Raw genomic sequence first — 17,760 nt, forward strand, 5'->3', positions numbered from 1 at the left:
TTCTCCTACGAGTCTAGATTATCAAATCGGTCGCAAAACTGATAGTTAATTGTAACGTTCAGGGCCTCCTAATGACCATGGAACACTCAAATTACGTCCCGATTCAATACATCGTCATCCAGCCGACTTGTCTCCATCGGTCTATTGCTGCCTCGGGCACCTAATGGTAGTTCTCCTGTGAGTCTAGATTTTCGAATCGAACGCAAAACTGTTAGTTAATTTTAACGTTTAGGTTCTCCTAATGACGATGGATAACTCACATTGCGTCTAGATTCAATACATCGTCCTCCAGCCGACTTGCTCCATGGTACTATTGCTGCCTTGGACACTTTATGGTCGTTGTCCTGTTAGTCTACATTATCGAATCGGACGCAAAACTGATAGTTAATTGTAACGTTCAGGACCTCCTAATGACGATGGACCACTCAAATTGCGTCCCGATTCAATACATCGACCTCCAGCCGACTTGTCTCCATGGTTCTATTGCTCCCTCGGGCACCTAATGGTAGTTCTCCTGTGAGTATTGATTTTCGAATCGAACGCAAAACGGATAGTTAATTGTAACGTTCAGGGTTTCCTAATGACGATGGAACACTCAAATTGCGTCCCGATTCATTTCATCGTCCTCCAGCCGACTTGTCCCCATGGGTGTCTTGCTGCCTCGGGCACCTTATGGTCGTTGTCCTGTGAGTCTAGATTATCGATTCGGACGCTTAACTGATAGTTAATTGTAACGTTCAGGGCCTCCTAATCACGATGGAACACTCAAATTGCGTTCCGATTCAATACATCGTCCTCCAGCCGACTTGTCCCCATGGGTCCATTGCTGCCTCGGTCACCTTATGGTCGTTGACCTGTGGGTCTAGATTTTGGATCGAACGCAAAACTGAAAGTTAATTGTAACGTTCAGGGCCTCCTAATGACGATGGAACACTCAAATTGCGTCCCGATTCAATACATCGTCCTTCAGCCGACTTGTCTCCATAGGTCTATTGCTGCCTCGGGCACCTTATGGTCGTTCTCCTGTGAGTCTAGACTATCAAATCGGACGCAAAACTAATAGTTAATTGTAACGTCCAGGTCTTCCTAATGACGATGGAACACTCAAATTGCGTCCCGATTCGTTTCATCGTCCTCCAGCCGTCTTGTCTCTATGGGTCTATTGTTGCCTCGGGAACCTTATGGTCGTTTTCCTGTGAGTCTAGATTATCGAATCGGACGCTTAACTGATAGTTAATTGTAACGTTCAGGGCCTCCTAATGACGATGGAACACTCAAATTGCGTCCCGATTCAATACATCGTCCTCCAGCCGACTTGTCTCGATAGGTCTATTGCTGCCTCGGCACCTTACGGTCGTTCTCCTGCGAGTCTAGATTATCGAATGGGACGCAAAACTGATAGTTAATTGTAACGTCCAGGGCCGCCTAATGACGATGGAACACTCAAATTGCGTCCCGATTAAATACATCGTCCTCCAGCCGACTTGTATCCATGGGTCTACTGCTGTCTCGGGCACCTATTGGTCGTTCGCCTGTGAGTCTATATTTTCGAATCGGACGCAAAACAGATAGTTAATTGTAACTCGAAGGGCCTCCTAATGACGATGGAACACTTAAATTGCGTCCCGATTAAATACATCGTCCTCTAGCCGACTTGTCTCCATGGGTCTATTGCTGCCTCGGGCTGCTTATTTTCGTTCTCCTGTGAGTTTAGATTATCGAATCGGACGCAAGACTGATAGTTAATTGTAACGTTCAGGGCCTCCTAATGACGATGGAACACTCAAATTGCGTCCCGATTCAATACATCGACCTCCAGCCGACTTGTCTCCATGGGTCTATTGCTGCCTCGGGCACCTTATGGTCGTTCTCCTGTGAGTCTAGATTATCGAATCGGAGGCAAAACTGATAGTTAATTGTAACGTTCAGGGCCTCCTAATGACGATGGAACACTCAAATTGCGTCCCGATTCAATACATCGTCCTCCAGCCGACTTGTCTCCATGGGTCTATTGCTGCCTCGGGCAGCTTATGGTCGTTCTCCTGTGAGTCTAGATTTTCGAATCGAAATCAAAACTGATAGTTAATTGTAACGTTCAGGGTTTCCTAATGACGACGGAACACTCAAAATGCGTCCCGATTCATTTCATCGTCCTCCAGCCGACTTGTCTCCATGGGTCTATTGCTGCCTCGGGCACCTTATGGTCGTTCTCCTTTGAGTCTAGATTATCGAATCGGACGCTTAACTGATAGTTACTTGTAACGTTCAGGGCCTCCTAATGACGATGGAACACTCAAATTGCGTCCCGATTCAATACATCGTCCTCCAGCCGACTTGTCTCGATAGGTCTATTGCTGCCTCGGCACCTTACGGTCGTTCTCCTGCGAGTCTAGATTATCGAATGGGACGCAAAACTGATAGTTAATTGTAACGTCCAGGGCCGCCTAATGACGATGGAACACTCAAATTGCGTCCCGATTAAATACATCGTCCTCCAGCCGACTTGTATCCATGGGTCTACTGCTGTCTCGGGCACCTATTGGTCGTTCGCCTGTGAGTCTATATTTTCGAATCGGACGCAAAACAGATAGTTAATTGTAACTCGAAGGGCCTCCTAATGACGATGGAACACTTAAATTGCGTCCCGATTAAATACATCGTCCTCTAGCCGACTTGTCTCCATGGGTCTATTGCTGCCTCGGGCTGCTTATTTTCGTTCTCCTGTGAGTTTAGATTATCGAATCGGACGCAAGACTGATAGTTAATTGTAACGTTCAGGGCCTCCTAATGACGATGGAACACTCAAATTGCGTCCCGATTCAATACATCGACCTCCAGCCGACTTGTCTCCATGGGTCTATTGCTGCCTCGGGCACCTTATGGTCGTTCTCCTGTGAGTCTAGATTATCGAATCGGAGGCAAAACTGATAGTTAATTGTAACGTTCAGGGCCTCCTAATGACGATGGAACACTCAAATTGCGTCCCGATTCAATACATCGTCCTCCAGCCGACTTGTCCCCATGGGTGTCTTGCTGCCTCGGGCACCTTATGGTCGTTGTCCTGTGAGTCTAGATTATCGATTCGGACGCTTAACTGATAGTTAATTGTAACGTTCAGGGCCTCCTAATCACGATGGAACACTCAAATTGCGTTCCGATTCAATACATCGTCCTCCAGCCGACTTGTCCCCATGGGTCCATTGCTGCCTCGGTCACCTTATGGTCGTTGACCTGTGGGTCTAGATTTTGGATCGAACGCAAAACTGAAAGTTAATTGTAACGTTCAGGGCCTCCTAATGACGATGGAACACTCAAATTGCGTCCCGATTCAATACATCGTCCTTCAGCCGACTTGTCTCCATAGGTCTATTGCTGCCTCGGGCACCTTATGGTCGTTCTCCTGTGAGTCTAGACTATCAAATCGGACGCAAAACTAATAGTTAATTGTAACGTCCAGGTCTTCCTAATGACGATGGAACACTCAAATTGCGTCCCGATTCGTTTCATCGTCCTCCAGCCGTCTTGTCTCTATGGGTCTATTGTTGCCTCGGGAACCTTATGGTCGTTTTCCTGTGAGTCTAGATTATCGAATCGGACGCTTAACTGATAGTTAATTGTAACGTTCAGGGCCTCCTAATGACGATGGAACACTCAAATTGCGTCCCGATTCAATACATCGTCCTCCAGCCGACTTGTCTCGATAGGTCTATTGCTGCCTCGGCACCTTACGGTCGTTCTCCTGCGAGTCTAGATTATCGAATGGGACGCAAAACTGATAGTTAATTGTAACGTCCAGGGCCGCCTAATGACGATGGAACACTCAAATTGCGTCCCGATTAAATACATCGTCCTCCAGCCGACTTGTATCCATGGGTCTACTGCTGTCTCGGGCACCTATTGGTCGTTCGCCTGTGAGTCTATATTTTCGAATCGGACGCAAAACAGATAGTTAATTGTAACTCGAAGGGCCTCCTAATGACGATGGAACACTTAAATTGCGTCCCGATTAAATACATCGTCCTCTAGCCGACTTGTCTCCATGGGTCTATTGCTGCCTCGGGCTGCTTATTTTCGTTCTCCTGTGAGTTTAGATTATCGAATCGGACGCAAGACTGATAGTTAATTGTAACGTTCAGGGCCTCCTAATGACGATGGAACACTCAAATTGCGTCCCGATTCAATACATCGACCTCCAGCCGACTTGTCTCCATGGGTCTATTGCTGCCTCGGGCACCTTATGGTCGTTCTCCTGTGAGTCTAGATTATCGAATCGGAGGCAAAACTGATAGTTAATTGTAACGTTCAGGGCCTCCTAATGACGATGGAACACTCAAATTGCGTCCCGATTCAATACATCGTCCTCCAGCCGACTTGTCTCCATGGGTCTATTGCTGCCTCGGGCAGCTTATGGTCGTTCTCCTGTGAGTCTAGATTTTCGAATCGAAATCAAAACTGATAGTTAATTGTAACGTTCAGGGTTTCCTAATGACGACGGAACACTCAAAATGCGTCCCGATTCATTTCATCGTCCTCCAGCCGACTTGTCTCCATGGGTCTATTGCTGCCTCGGGCACCTTATGGTCGTTCTCCTTTGAGTCTATATTATCGAATCGGACGCTTAACTGATAGTTACTTGTAACGTTCAGGGCCTCCTAATGACGATGGAACACTCAAATTGCGTCCCGATTCAATACATCGTCTCCAGCCGACTTGTCTCGATAGGTCTATTGCTGCCTCGGCACCTTATGGTCGTTCTCCTGCGAGTCTAGATTATCGAATGGGACGCAAAACTGATAGTTAATTGTAACGTCCAGGGCCGCCAAATGACGATGGAACACTCAAATTGCGTCCCGATTAAATACCACGTCCTCCAGCCGACTTGTATCCCTGGGTCTACTGCTGCCTCGGGCATCGATTGGTCGTTCGCCTGTGAGTCTATATTTTCGAATCGGACGCTAAACAGATAGTTAATTGTAACTTTCAGGGCCTCCTAATGACGATGGAACACTCAAATTGCGTCCCGATTAAATACATCGTCCTCTAGCCGACTTGTCTCCATGGGTCTATTGCTGCCTCGGGCTGCTTATTTTCGTTCTCCTGTGAGTTTAGATTATCGAATCGGAGGCAAAACTGATATTTAATTGTAACGTTCAGCGCCTCCTAATGACGATGGAACACTCAAATTGCGTCCCGATTCAATACATCGTCCTCCAGCCGACTTGTCTCGATAGGTCTATTGCTGCCTCGGCACCTTACGGTCGTTCTCCTGCGAGTCTAGATTATCGAATGGGACGCAAAACTGATAGTTAATTGTAACGTCCAGGGCCGCCTAATGACGATGGAACACTCAAATTGCGTCCCGATTAAATACATCGTCCTCCAGCCGACTTGTATCCATGGGTCTACTGCTGTCTCGGGCACCTATTGGTCGTTCGCCTGTGAGTCTATATTTTCGAATCGGACGCAAAACAGATAGTTAATTGTAACTCGAAGGGCCTCCTAATGACGATGGAACACTTAAATTGCGTCCCGATTAAATACATCGTCCTCTAGCCGACTTGTCTCCATGGGTCTATTGCTGCCTCGGGCTGCTTATTTTCGTTCTCCTGTGAGTTTAGATTATCGAATCGGACGCAAGACTGATAGTTAATTGTAACGTTCAGGGCCTCCTAATGACGATGGAACACTCAAATTGCGTCCCGATTCAATACATCGACCTCCAGCCGACTTTTCTCCATGGGTCTATTGCTGCCTCGGGCACCTTATGGTCGTTCTCCTGTGAGTCTAGATTATCGAATCGGAGGCAAAACTGATAGTTAATTGTAACGTTCAGGGCCTCCTAATGACGATGGAACACTCAAATTGCGTCCCGATTCAATACATCGTCCTCCAGCCGACTTGTCTCCATGGGTCTATTGCTGCCTCGGGCAGCTTATGGTCGTTCTCCTGTGAGTCTAGATTATCGAATCGAAATCAAAACTGATAGTTAATTGTAACGTTCAGGGTTTCCTAATGACGACGGAACACTCAAAATGCGTCCCGATTCATTTCATCGTCCTCCAGCCGACTTGTCTCCATGGGTCTATTGCTGCCTCGGGCACCTTATGGTCGTTCTCCTTTGAGTCTATATTATCAAATCGGACGCTTAACTGATAGTTACTTGTAACGTTCAGGGCCTCCTAATGACGATGGAACACTCAAATTGCGTCCCGATTCAATACATCGTCTCCAGCCGACTTGTCTCGATAGGTCTATTGCTGCCTCGGCACCTTATGGTCGTTCTCCTGCGAGTCTAGATTATCGAATGGGACGCAAAACTGATAGTTAATTGTAACGTCCAGGGCCGCCAAATGACGATGGAACACTCAAATTGCGTCCCGATTAAATACCACGTCCTCCAGCCGACTTGTATCCCTGGGTCTACTGCTGCCTCGGGCATCGATTGGTCGTTCGCCTGTGAGTCTATATTTTCGAATCGGACGCTAAACAGATAGTTAATTGTAACTTTCAGGGCCTCCTAATGACGATGGAACACTCAAATTGCGTCCCGATTAAATACATCGTCCTCTAGCCGACTTGTCTCCATGGGTCTATTGCTGCCTCGGGCTGCTTATTTTCGTTCTCCTGTGAGTTTAGATTATCGAATCGGAGGCAAAACTGATATTTAATTGTAACGTTCAGCGCCTCCTAATGACGATGGAACACTCAAATTGCGTCCCGATTCAATACATCGTCCTCCAGCCGACTTGTCTCCATGGGTCTATTGCTGCCTCGGGCACCTTATGGTCGTTCTCCTTTGAGTCCAGATTATCGAATCGGACGCTTAACTGATAGTTAATTGTAACGTTCAGGGCCTCCTAATGGCGATGGAACACTCAAATTGCGTCCCGATTCAATACATCGTCCTCCAGCTGACTTGTCTCCATGGGTCCATTGCTGCCTCGGGCACCTTATGGTCGTTGTCCTGTGTTTCTAGATTTTGGATCGAACGCAAAACTGATAGTTAATTGTAACGTTCAGGACCTCCTAATGACGATGGAACACTCAAATCGCGTCTAGATGCAATGCATCGTCCTCCAGCCGACTTGTCTCCATGGGTCTATTGCTGCCTTGGGCACCTTATGATCGTTCTCCTGTGAGTCTAGGTTATCGAATCGGACCCAAAACTGATAGTTAATTGTAACGTTCAGTGCCTCCTAATGACGATGGAACACTCAAATTGCGTCCCGATTCAATACATCGTCCTTCAGCCGACTTGTCTCCATAGGTCTATTGCTACCTCGGGCACCTTATAGTCGTTCTCCTGTGAGTGTAGACTATCAAATCGGACGCAAAACTGATAGGTAATTGTAACGTCCAGCGCTTCCTAATGACGATGGAACACTCAAATTGCGTCCCGATTCGTTTCATCGTCCTCCAGCCGACTTGTCTCCATGGGTCTATTGTTGCCTCGGGAACCTTATGGTCGTTCTCCTGTGAGTCTAGATGATCGAATCGGACGCTTAACTGATAGTTAATTGTAACGTTCAGGGCCTCCTAATGACGATGGAACACTCAAATTGCGTCACGATTCAATACATCGTCCTCCAGCCGACTTGTCTCCGTGGGTCTATTGCTGCCTCGGGCTCCTTATGGTCGTTCTCCTGTGAGTCTAGATTTTCGAATCGAATGCAAAATTGATAGTTAATAGTAGCGTTCAGGGCCTCCTAATGACGATGGAACTCTCAAATTGCGTCCCGATTCAATACATCATCATCCCACCGACTTGTCTCCATGGGTCTATTGCTGCCTCGGGCACCTTATGGTCGTTCTCCTGTGAGTCTAGATTATCGAATCGGAGGCAAAACTGATAGTTAATTGTAACGTTCAGGGCCTCCTAATGACGATGGACCACTCAAATTGCGTCCCGATTCAATACATCGACCTCCAGCCGACTTGTCTCCATGGTTCTATTGCTCCCTCGGGCACCTAATGGTAGTTCTCCTGTGAGTATAGATTTTCGAATCGAACGCAAAACGGATAGTTAATTGTAACGTTCAGGATTTCCTAATGACGATGGAACACTCAAATTGCGTCCCGATTCAATACATCGTCCTTCAGCCGACTTGTCTCCATAGGTCTATTGCTGCCTCGGGCACCTTATGGTCGTTCTCCTGTGAGTCTAGACTATCAAATCAGACGCAAAACTGATAGTTAATTGTAACGTCCAGGGCTTCCTAATGACGATGGAACACTCAAATTGCGTCCCGATTCGTTTCATCGTCCTCCAGCCGTCTTGTCTCCATGGGTCTATTGTTGCCTCGGGAACCTTATGGTCGTTTTCCTGTGAGTCTAGATTATCGAATCGGACGCTTAACTGATAGTTAATTGTAACGTTCAGGGCCTCCTTATGACGATGGAACACTCAAATGGCGTCTAGATTCAATACATCGTACTCCAGCCGACTTGTCGCCATGGGTCTATTGCTGCCTCGGGTGGCTTATGTTCGTTCTCCTGTGAATCTAGATTTTCGAATCGAACGCAAAATTGATAGTTAATTGTAACGTTCAGGGTTTCCTAATGACGATGGAACACTCAAATTGCGTCCCGATTCAATACATCGTCCTCTAGCCGACTTGTCTCCATGGGTCTATTGCTGCCTCGGGCTCCTTATTTTCGTTCTCCTGTGAGTTTAGATTATCGAATCGGACAAAAAACTGATAGTTAATTGTAACGTTCAGGGCCTCCTAATGACGATGGAACACTCAAATTGCGTCCCGATTCAATACATCGACCTCCAGCCGACTTGTCTCCATGGGTCTATTGCTGCCTCGGGCAGCTTATGGTCGTTCTCCTGTGAGTCTAGATTATCGATTCGGAGGCAAAACTGATAGTTAATTGTAACGTTCAGGGCCTCCTAATGACGATGGAACACTCAAATTGCGTCCCGATTCAATACATCGTCCTCCAGCCGACTTGTCTCCATGGGTCTATTGCTGCTTCGGGCAGCTTATGGTCGTTCTCCTGTGAGTCTAGATTTTCGAATCGAACGCAAAACTGATAGTTAATTGTAACGTTCAGGGTTTCCTAATGACGATGGAACACTCAAAATGCGTCCCGATTCATTTCATCGTCCTCCAGCCGACTTGTCTCCATGGGTCTATTGCTGCCTCGGGCACCTTATGGTCGTTCTCATGTGAGGCTAGATTATCGAATCGGACGCTTAACTGATAGTTAATTGTAACGTTCAGGGCCTCCTAATGACGATGGAACACTCAAATTGAGTTCCGATTCAATACATCGTCCTCCAGCTGACTTGTCTCCAGGGTCCATTGCTGCCTCGGGCACCTTATGGTCGTTGTCCTGTGGGTCTAGATTTTGGATCGAACGCAAAACTGATAGTTAATTGTAACGTTCAGGGCCTCCTAATGACGATGGAAAACTCAAATCGCGTCTAGATTCAATACATCGTCCTCCAGCCGACTTGTCTCCATGCGTCTATTTCTGCCTTGGGCACCTTATGATCGTACTCCTGTGAGTCTAGGTTATCGAATCGGACGCAAAAATGATAGTTAATTGTAACGTTCAGGGCCTCCTAATGACGATGGAACACTCAAATTGCGTCCCGATTCAATACATCGTCCTTCATCCGACTTTTCTCAATAGGTCTATTGCTGCCTCGGGCACCTTATAGTCGTTCTCCTGTGAGTCTAGACTATCAAATCGGACGCAAAACTGATAGTTAATTGTAACGTCCAGGGCTTCCTAATGACGATGGAACACTCAAATTGCGTCCCGATTCGATTCATCGTCCTCCAGCCGACTTGTCTCCATGGGTCTATTGTTGCCTCGGGTACCTTATGGTCGTTCTCCTGTGAGTCTAGATGATCGAATCGGTCGCTTAACTGATAGTTAATTGTAACGTTCAGGGCCTCCTAATGACGATGGAACACTCAAATTGCGTCACGATTCAATACATCGTCCTCCAGCCGACTTGTATCGTTAGGTCTATTGCTGCCTCGGCACCTTACGGTCGTTCCCCTGTGAGTCTAGATTATCGAATCGGACGCAAAACTGATAGTTAATTGCAACGTTCAGGGCCTCCTAATGACGATGGAACACTCAAATCGCGTCTAGATTCAATACATCATCCTCAGGCCGACTTGTCTCAATGGGTCTATTGCTGCCTCGGGCACCTTATGGTTGCTCTCCTGTGAGTCTAGATTTTCGAATCGAACGCAAAACTGATAGTTAATTGTAACGTTCAGGGCCTACTATTGACAATGGAACACTCAAGTTGCGTCCCGATTCAAAACATCGTCCTCCAGCCGACTTGTCTCCGTGGGTCTATTGCTGCCTCGGGCTCCTTATGGTCGTTCTCCTGTGAGTCTAGATTTTCGAATCGAATGCAAAATTGATAGTTAATAGTAGCGTTCAGGGCCTCCTAATGACGATGGAACACTGAAATTGAGTCCCGATTCAATACATCGTCCTCTAGCCGACTTGTCTCCATGGGTCTATTGCTGCCTCGGGCTCCTTATTTTCGTTCTCCTGTGAGTTTAGATATTCGAATCGGATGCAAAACTGATAGTTAATTGTAACGTTCAGGGCCTCCTAATGACGATGGAACACTCAAATTGCGTCCCGATTCAATACATCGTCCTCCAGCCGACTTGTCTCCATGGGTCTATTGCTGCCTCGGGCACCTTATGGTCGTTCTCCTGTGAGTCTAGATTATCGAATCGGAGGCAAAACTGATAGTTAATTGTAACGTTCAGGGCCTCCTAATGACGATGGACCACTCAAATTGCGTCCCGATTCTATACATCGACCTCCAGCCGACTTGTCTCCATGGTTCTATTGCTCCCTCGGGCACCTAATGGTAGTTCTCCTGTGAGTATAGATTTTCGAATCGAACGCAAAACGGATAGTTAATTGTAACGTTCAGGATTTCCTAATGACGATGGAACACTCAAATTGCGTCCCGATTCATTTCATCGTCCTCCAGCCGACTTGTCGCCATGGGTCTTTTGCTGCCTCGGGCACCTAATGGTAGTTCTCCTGTGAGTATAGATTTTCCAACCGAACGCAAAACGGATAGTTAATTGTAACGTTCAGGGTTTCCTAATGACGATGGAACACTCAAATTGCGTCCCGATTCATTTCAACGTCCTCCAGCCGACTTGTCCCCATGGGTCTATTGCTGCCTCGGGCACCTAATGGTAATTCTCCTGTGAGTATAGATTTTCGAATCGAACGCAAAACGGATAGTTAATTGTAACGTTCAGGGTTTCCTAATGACGATGGAACACTCAAATTGCGTCCCGATTCATTTCATCGTCCTCCAGCCGACTTGTCCCCATGGGTGTTTTTCTGCCTCGGGCACCTTATGGTCGTTGTCCTGTGAGTCTAGATTATCGAATCGGACGCTTAACTGATAATTAATTGTAACGTTCAGGGCCTCCTAATGACGATGGAACACTCAAATTGCGTCCCGATTCAATACATCGTCCTCCAGCCGACTTGTCCCCATGGGTCCATTGCTGCCTCGGTCACCTTATGGTCGTTGTCCTGTGGGTCTAGATTTTGGATCGAACGCAAAAGTGATAGTTAATTGTAACGTTCAGGGCCTCCTAATGACGATGGAACACTCAAATTGCGTCCCGATTCAATACATCGTCCTTCAGCCGACCTGTCTCCATAGGTCTATTGCTGCCTCGGGCACCTTATGGTCGTTCTCCTGTGAGTCTAGACTATCAAATCAGACGCAAAACTGATAGTTAATTGTAACGTCCAGGGCTTCCTAATGACGATGGAACACTCAAATTGCGTCCCGATTCGTTTCATCGTCCTCCAGCCGTCTTGTCTCCATGGGTCTATTGTTGCCTCGGGAACCTTATGGTCGTTTTCCTGTGAGTCTAGATTATCGAATCGGACGCTTAACTGATAGTTAATTGTAACGTTCAGGGCCTCCTTATGACGATGGAACAATCAAATTGCGTCCCGATTCAATACATCTTCCTCCAGCCGACTTGTCTTGATAGGTCTATTGCTACCTCGGCACCTTACGGTCGTTCTCCTGTGAGTCTAGATTATCGAATGGAACGCAAAACTGAAAGTTAATTGCAACGTCCAGGGCCGCCTAATGATGATGGAACACTCAAATTGAGTCCCGATTCAATACATCGTCCTCCAGCCGACTTGTATCCATGGGTCTACTGCTGCCTCGGGCACCTATTGGTCGTTCGCCTGTGAGTCTATATGTTCGAATCGGACGCAAAACAGATGGTTAATTGTAACTTTCAGGTCCTCCTAATGACGATGGAACACTCAAATGGCGTCTAGATTCAATACATCGTACTCCAGCCGACTTGTCGCCATGGGTCTATTGCTGCCTCGGGTAGCTTATGTTCGTTCTCCTGTCAATCTAGATTTTCGAATCGAACGCAAAATTGATAGTTAATTGTAACGTTCAGGGTTTCCTAATGACGATGGAACACTCAAATTGCGTCCCGATACAATACATCGTCCTCTAGCCGACTTGTCTCCATGGGTCTATTGCTGCCTCGGGCTCCTTATTTTCGTTCTCCTGTGAGTTTAGATTATCGAATCGGACGAAAAACTAATAGTTAATTGTAACGTTCAGGGCCTCCTAATGACGATGGAACACTCAAATTGCGTCCCGATTCAATACATCGACCTCCAGCCGACTTGTCTCCATGGGTCTATTGCTGCCTCGGGCAGCTTATGGTCGTTCTCCTGTGAGTCTAGATTATCGAATCGGAGGCAAAACTGATAGTTAATTGTAACGTTCAGGGCCTCCTAATGACGATGGAACACTCAAATTGCGTCCCGATTCAATACATCGTCCTCCAGCCGACTTGTCTCCATGGGTCTATTGCTGCCTCGGGCAGCTTATGGTCGTTCTCCTGTGAGTCTAGATTTTCGAATCGAACGCAAAACTGATAGTTAATTGTAACGTTCAGGGTTTCCTAATGACGATGGAACACTCAAAATGCGTCCCGATTCATTTCATCGTCCTCCAGCCGACTTGTCTCCATGGGTCTATTGCTGCCTCGGGCACCTTATGGTCGTTCTCATGTGAGGCTAGATTATCGAATCGGACGCTTAACTGATAGTTAATTGTAACGTTCAGGGCCTCCTAATGACGATGGAACACTCAAATTGAGTCCCGATTCAATACATCGTCCTCCAGCTGACTTGTCTCCATGGGTCCATTGCTGCCTCGGGCACCTTATGGTCGTTGTCCTGTGGGTCTAGATTTTGGATCGAACGCAAAACTGATAGTTAATTGTAACGTTCAGGGCCTCCTAATGACGATGGAACACTCAAATCGCGTCTAGATTCAATACATCGTCCTCCAGCCGACTTGTCTCCATGCGTCTATTGCTGCCTTGGGCACCTTATGATCGTTCTCCTGTGAGTCTAGGTTATCGAATCGGACGCAAAAATGATAGTTAATTGTAACGTTCAGGGCCTCCTAATGACGATGGAACACTCAAATTGCGTCCCGATTCAATACATCGTCCTTCATCCGACTTTTCTCAATAGGTCTATTGCTGCCTCGGGCACCTTATAGTCGTTCTCCTGTGAGTCTAGACTATCAAATCGGACGCAAAACTGATAGTTAATTGTAACGTGCAGGGCTTCCTAATGACGATGGAACACTCAAATTGCGTCCCGATTCGATTCATCGTCCTCCAGCCGACTTGTCTCCATGGGTCTATTGTTGCCTCGGGTACCTTATGGTCGTTCTCCTGTGAGTCTAGATGATCGAATCGGTCGCTTAACTGATAGTTAATTGTAACGTTCAGGGACTCCTAATGACGATGGAACACTCAAATTGCGTCACGATTCAATACATCGTCCTCCAGCCGACTTGTATCGATAGGTCTATTGCTGCCTCGGCACCTTACGGTCGTTCCCCTGTGAGTCTAGATTATCGAATCGGACGCAAAACTGATAGTTAATTGCAACGTTCAGGACCTCCTAATGACGATGGAACACTCAAATCGCGTCTAGATTCAATACATCATCCTCAGGCCGACTTGTCTCAATGGGTCTATTGCTGCCTCGGGCACCTTATGGTTGCTCTCCTGTGAGTCTAGATTTTCGAATCGAACGCAAAACTGATAGTTAATTGTAACGTTCAGGGCCTACTATTGACAATGGAACACTCAAATTGCGTCCCGATTCAAAACATCGTCCTCCAGCCGACTTGTCTCCGTGGGTCTATTGCTGCCTCGGGCTCCTTATGGTCGTTCTCCTGTGAGTCTAGATTTTCGAATCGAATGCAAAATTGATAGTTAATAGTAGCGTTCAGGGCCTCCTAATGACGATGGAACACTCAAATTGCGTCCCGATTCAATACATCATCATCCCACCGACTTGTCTCCATGGGTCTATTGCTGCCTCGGGCACCTTATGGTCGTTCTCCTGTGAGTCTAGATTATCGAATCGGACGCAAAACTGATGGTTAATTGTAACGTTCAGGGCCTCCTAATGACGATGGAACACTGAAATTGAGTCCCGATTCAATACATCGTCCTCTAGCCGACTTGTCTCCATGGGTCTATTGCTGCCTCGGGCTCCTTATTTTCGTTCTCCTGTGAGTTTAGATATTCGAATCGGATGCAAAACTGATAGTTAATTGTAACGTTCAGGGCCTCCTAATGACGATGGAACACTCAAATTGCGTCCCGATTCAATACATCGTCCTCCAGCCGACTTGTCTCCATGGGTCTATTGCTGCCTCGGGCACCTTATGGTCGTTCTCCTGTGAGTCTAGATTATCGAATCGGAGGCAAAACTGATAGTTAATTGTAACGTTCAGGGCCTCCTAATGACGATGGACCACTCGAATTGCGTCCCGATTCAATACATCGACCTCCAGCCGACTTGTCTCCATGGTTCTATTGCTCCCTCGGGCACCTAATGGTAGTTCTCCTGTGAGTATAGATTTTCGAATCGAACGCAAAACGGATAGTTAATTGTAACGTTCAGGATTTCCTAATGACGATGGAACACTCAAATTGCGTCCCGATTCATTTCATCGTCCTCCAGCCGAGTTGTCGCCATGGGTCTTTTGCTGCCTCGGGCACCTAATGGTAGTTCTCCTGTGAGTATAGATTTTCCAACCGAACGCAAAACGGATAGTTAATTGTAACGTTCAGGTTTCCTAATGACGATGGAACACTCAAATTGCGTCCCGATTCATTTCAACGTCCTCCAGCCGACTTGTCCCCATGGGTCTATTGCTGCCTCGGGCACCTAATGGTAGTTCTCCTGTGAGTATAGATTTTCGAATCGAACGCAAAACGGATAGTTAATTGTAACGTTCAGGGTTTCCTAATGACGATGGAACACTCAAATTGCGTCCCGATTCATTTCATCGTCCTCCAGCCGACTTGTCCCCATGGGTGTTTTTCTGCCTCGGGCACCTTATGGTCGTTGTCCTGTGAGTCTAGATTATCGAATCGGACGCCTAACTGATAATTAATTGTAACGTTCAGGGCCTCCTAATGACGATGGAACACTCAAATTGCGTCCCGATTCAATACATCGTCCTCCAGCCGACTTGTCCCCATGGGTCCATTGCTGCCTCGGTCACCTTATGGTCGTTGTCCTGTGGGTCTAGATTTTGGATCGAACGCAAAACTGATAGTTAATTGTAACGTTCAGGGCCTCCTAATGACGATGGAACACTCAAATTGCGTCCCGATTCAATACATCGTCCTTCAGCCGACTTGTCTCCATAGGTCTATTGCTGCCTCGGGCACCTTATGGTCGTTCTCCTGTGAGTCTAGACTATCAAATCAGACGCAAAACTGATAGTTAATTGTAACGTCCAGGGCTTCCTAATGACGATGGAACACTCAAATTGCGTCCCGATTCGTTTCATCGTCCTCCAGCCGTCTTGTCTCCATGGGTCTATTGTTGCCTCGGGTACCTTATGGTCGTTTTCCTGTGAGTCTAGATTATCGAATCGGACGCTTAACTGATAGTTAATTGTAACGTTCAGGGCCTCCTTATGACGATGGAACAATCAATTGCGTCCCGATTCAATACATCTTCCTCCAGCCGACTTGTCTTGATAGGTCTATTGCTGCCTCGGCACCTCATGGTCGTTCTCCTGTGAGTCTAGATTATCGAATGGAACGCAAAACTGAAAGTTAATTGTAACGTCCAGGGCCGCCTAATGATGATGGAACACTCAAATAGAGTCCCGATTCAATACATCGTCCTCCAGCCGACTTGTATCCATGGGTCTACTGCTGCCTCGGGCACCTATTGGTCGTTCGCCTGTGAGTCTATATGTTCGAATCGGACGCAAAACAGATGGTTAATTGTAACTTTCAGGGCCTCCTAATGACGATGGAACACTCAAATGGCGTCTAGATTCAATACATCGTACTCCAGCCGACTTGTCGCCATGGGTCTATTGCTGCCTCGGGTAGCTTATGTTCGTTCTCCTGTGAATCTAGATTTTCGAATCGAACGCAAAATTGATAGTTAATTGTAACGTTCAGGGTTTCCTAATGACGATGGAACACTCAAATTCGGTCCAATTCAATACATCGTCCTCTAGCCGACTTGTCTCCATGGGTCTATTGCTGCCTCGGGCTCCTTATTTTCGTTCTCCTGTGAGTTTAGATTATCGAATCGGACGAAAAACTGATAGTTAATTGTAACGTTCAGGGCCTCCTAATGACGATGGAACACTCAAATTGCGTCCCGATTCAATACATCGACCTCCAGCCGACTTGTCTCCATGGGTCTATTGCTGCCTCGGGCAGCTTATGGTCGTTCTCCTGTGAGTCTAGATTATCGAATCGGAGGCAAAACTGATAGTTAATTGTAACGTTCAGGGCCTCCTAATGACGATGGAACACTCAAATTGCGTCCCGATTCTATACATCGTCCTCCAGCCGACTTGTCTCCATGGGTCTATTGCTGCCTTGGGCAGCTTATGGTCGTTCTCCTGTCAGTCTAGATTTTCGAATCGAACGCAAAACTGATAGTTAATTGTAACGTTCAGGGTTTCCTAATGACGATGGAACACTCAAAATGCGTCCCGATTCATTTCATCGTCCTCCAGCCGACTTGTCTCCATGGGTCTATTGCTGCCTCGGGCACCTTATGGTCGTTCTCATGTGAGGCTAGATTATCGAATCGGACGCTTAACTGATAGTTAATTGTAACGTTCAGGGCCTCCTAATGACGATGGAACACTTAAATTGAGTCCCGATTCAATACATCGTCCTCCAGCTGACTTGTCTCCATGGGTCCATTGCTGCCTCGGGCACCTTATGGTCGTTGTCCTGTGGGTCTAGATTTTGGATCAAACGCAAAACTGATAGTTAATTGCAACGTTCAGGGCCTCCTAATGACGATGGAACACTCAAATCGCGTCTAGATTCAATACATCATCCTCAGGCCGACTTGTCTCAATGGGTCTATTGCTGCCTCGGGCACCTTATGGTTCCTCTCCTGTGAGTCTAGATTTTCGAATCATACGCAAAACTGATAGTTAATTGTAACGTTCAGGGTTTCCTAATGACGATGGAACACTCAAATTGCGTCCCGATTCATTTCATCGTCCTCCAGCCGACTTGTCCCCATGGGTGTTTTTCTGCCTCGGGCACCTTATGGTCGTTGTCCTGTGAGTCTAGATTATCGAATCGGACGCTTAACTGATAATTAATTGTAACGTTCAGGGCCTCCTAATGACGATGGAACACTCAAATTGCGTCCCGATTC

The sequence above is a fragment of the Schistocerca cancellata genome, chromosome 2 (assembly GCF_023864275.1).
Source record: "Schistocerca cancellata isolate TAMUIC-IGC-003103 chromosome 2, iqSchCanc2.1, whole genome shotgun sequence".
Taxonomy (NCBI): Eukaryota; Metazoa; Arthropoda; class Insecta; order Orthoptera; family Acrididae; genus Schistocerca; species Schistocerca cancellata.